General features: G+C 48.2%; 1 non-coding gene across 1 annotated transcript; it reads right to left on the bottom strand.

Moving 5' to 3' along the window:
* Window positions 1-2,108: 2,108 nt before the first annotated feature.
* On the bottom strand, window positions 2,109-2,183 carry TRNAT-UGU (transfer RNA threonine (anticodon UGU)). Its single transcript has one exon. It is a non-coding gene; the product is annotated as a tRNA-Thr (tRNA).
* Window positions 2,184-3,460: the final 1,277 nt, after the last annotated feature.

Genomic DNA, 3,460 nt, shown 5'->3' with positions numbered 1-3,460 from the left:
AGGTTGCAGCTTTACAGCAAAGTGTCAGATAATACAGCCTTAGTATATTATGGTCCTATAGCTTAGAATGATTTTAAAAGGCCTCCCTTGATTAAAGACGCCTCCTTCACTCACTCCTCTACACCAGAAGAAGAAGAAGCCAATGCAACTAGGTAGGTAGAAGACCCCTCCAGTCTCCCAGAAGCCAGGCAAATCCCTTAGCTGCTCTCCTTCTGAGGAGAACTGGCCTTGTAGTAGCAAGCATGACTTGTCCCCTTAGCTAAGCAGGGTCCACCCTGGTTGCATTTGAATGGGAGACCACATGTGAGCCCTGTAAGATATTCCCCTCAGGGGATGGAGCCGCTCTGGGAAGAGCAGAAGGTTCCAAGTTCCCTCCCTGGCAGCATCTCCAAGATAGAGCTGAGAGAGATTCCTGCCTGCAACCTTGGAGAGGCTGCTGCCAGTCTGGGTAGACAATACTGAGCTTGATGGTCCAATGGTCTGACTCAGTATCTGGTAGCTTCCTATGTTCCTTTGAGGCGCAAGTGCACTAACTTGAGTGTCTAACCGATTTGAACCAAATTTGGTACAGTTGTAGTGAGTGACACATAGGAACACCTCAGTGGTGCAGTTTGTAATAATGACATCCACCCCGATCCAAGATGGCGGATGCTGGGAATTCTTTCTGGTAAGAGATACCCTTCTGTTCCAGCAGAGTGCACTGAGGCACAACACTGCGGAGTCTGCCCAGGCATGGGTGTCTGCTGAGAGTAAAAGAAACTTGGAGCCAGTTCATAGTTTCAAATCAATATAAGGAGTCTTTATTGGAGAACTCCATTCTAGATAGGAAAGTGGAGAGAGAGGATCTCTAATCTAGCTAGCTAGCTAGATGCAGAGGGATGGTTTCTGCATCTCTGCACACATGGTGCAGGGAGAGAGGAGCATGTGTGTTGCAAGGGGGAAGAAAAAGGGGGAAAGGAAATGAAAGGCAGGCAGGAAGTCCCTAAGAGTAGCAATCTACATCTCAAAGGGATAGTGTCAGAGCAGTAGAGAAGGAATGACCAATGTCTTGACCCCTCTAGCCCTCTGACTCACTAATCTGTCCCCCTCTGTCACTGAGACATGAGACAGCACTTCCAACAGCAGACACATGGACATTTGAGGTGCAAGAGGTCTAACTTATGGACCTCAATTTGCACCAAATTAAGTCCAGATGTAGAGACCGTGAAAAGAAAGTAGGCTGATTAGTTCTTACTAGCACAACTCGTTAAAAAGCTGTTCCCAGTGGTGTGTGGAGGCCTTCCTTCCTTGGGTGCCCTTTAAATGTCAGCCTTGATTAAGTCATTGTCACGGTGTGGTGCAGGCTCTAATCTGAGACCTGGTAAATCCCACCGATTGTAACAGGAAGAAAAGTGAAAGAGAGAACCTTTTATCCTCGGGGTCAGCTGGCTTAGCGCCACCGAGCAAAAAGGGGGCAAGATTTCTCACTTGTCCTGTGGTTGAGACCGGGAGATGTGCGACCGCCCACAGCTTAGTCTACAAAGCTGTGGCAGTAATTGGCTTAGCACTAATTTAATTTGACACGGGGAGGCTTCATTGACACTCTTGGTGACCCTGCTCACAAATGAAAAGCATAGGGACATGGGGAGTTGCCCTATAATGAGTCAGACCCTTGGTTATGGATGTGCAAACCGGCTTGGTTTGACAGTTCGAGATTGAACTGAACCACCCCGTTCGGTCCGAACCCGCACCAAACCCCACTGGCCCGTTCGGGGGGTTCGGGGGCTTTTTTTCTTTAAAAAAAATTTCTTTTTTAAAAAAATTTAAATTTACCCCCTCTGGGTGGGTTCTCTGAGGCAGCAGCAGGGAGATCCACAGAGGTTCCCCCTCCCCCTGCTGGCCTCCCTTGCTTCCCAAACTGGCTTGTTCAGCCGTTTGGGCCTTTCATCCGGTGCGGCGGCCATTTTGGAGACCGCCGCACCAGCGCAATGGGCCTCTGTGTGGCTTGGGTGAATAAATGTGTCTTAGCCTTTTAAAAAGCTGTCAGAAATGGGCAGGCTCTTATTTCGGCAGAAAGCACATTCCAGAGCCTCAGGGCGTCAGTGGAGAAGGCCCGTCCCAGGCTTACCTGGAGATGCTGCCAGGGATTGAACCTGGGACCTTCTGCAGACAAAGCAGATGCTCTTCCGCTGAGCTACAGTCCCATTTAAGAGAATGTCTTCTCCGTTATGAACCCCGCCACCTATTGAGATAATCTGGGGAGGTCCATCTTGTCTGGTGGCTACTGAGGGACAGGCCTTCTCCGTTGATGCCCTGCAGCTTTGGAATGCTCTCTCTGCCGAAATAAGAGGCTCCCCATTTCTGTAAGCTTTTAAAAAGGCTAAGACACTTTTATTCACACAGGCCTTTAATTAGATTTATAAAATCTATTATTGTTTAAATTGTTTTAATGTTTCAACTTTGTTCTTAATCTGTGTTGTTTTATTGTAAGCCACCCAGAGACATGAGTTTTGGGCAGTAGACAAATATGCTAGATAAAATCAATAAATGCCCTTATGTGAAAATCCTTGTAATTTATGCTAATTTATTTTAAATTTAATCTATGTTACAATAATTGGTCTTCTTTTTCCAACATGTGTTACCCAAACAGGGCTGTCTTTTCAGCTTTGATACATTAAAGTAAAGGGCTTTGATACATTACTCTTACCAATTAATTGATTAAAGGATGCAGCCCTACTAATTTCTCTCCCCGGTTAGACCTGGAGCGACTCTTTGCTTATCTGGCACAAGGCAACGTTGGAGCTGTTCCACAACAAAACCCATTTAGAAAGCTTGCAAGACCGATGGTGCGCCCAGCCAAATGCAGCTCAGCAGGCACCGAAGGCAGGAGTTTAATCAGGCTCCTGTTTTTGTTGCCTGCCTGGGTCTGCAAATAAAAGGAAGGTGGTCAGTTAGCTCTTGAGGCTGCAAGATTATGAGAGCATTCACACAATCAGAAACGGTGTTCTACCCGAGCATGGGCGCTGTCTGTGCTCCCAATTTTCAGTTGTGTGGAAGCAAGGGAGGAAGAAAACTTGGGTAGAAGTGATTGTGTGGAAGCAAGGGAGGAAGAGAACCTGGGTAGCTTTTCCTCCTATCTTGCTTCCACACAGTCACTTCCACCCAGATTTTCCTCTAGCTTTGCTTCCACACAACTGAAAAGTAGGAACACACATAGCTTCCAAACCCGGGTACAACCAGGGGCGGAACCACCATTGCCCGAACGGGTTCAAAGAACCCAGGCCACATCCCTCAAGGGCCGTGCCTTGTGACCCTGCCCTGTCCCGCCCCCTGGGTCTGACATCTGACACAGGGGGTGGGCCTTTGCTCAGAAGCGGGATGCGGCTCCTGTTTCCGAGCAAATTCCCGGACAGCGCTTAGCTGAGCGCCGGCTTCCCAGCCTGCCTGGGAATGCGTCTCCATTTTAAAGCAGGGAGAGCCG

The sequence above is a fragment of the Hemicordylus capensis genome, chromosome 9 (genome assembly GCF_027244095.1).
Source record: "Hemicordylus capensis ecotype Gifberg chromosome 9, rHemCap1.1.pri, whole genome shotgun sequence".
Taxonomy (NCBI): domain Eukaryota; kingdom Metazoa; phylum Chordata; class Lepidosauria; order Squamata; family Cordylidae; genus Hemicordylus; species Hemicordylus capensis.
This window is presented reverse-complemented; position numbering and strand designations above follow the sequence as displayed.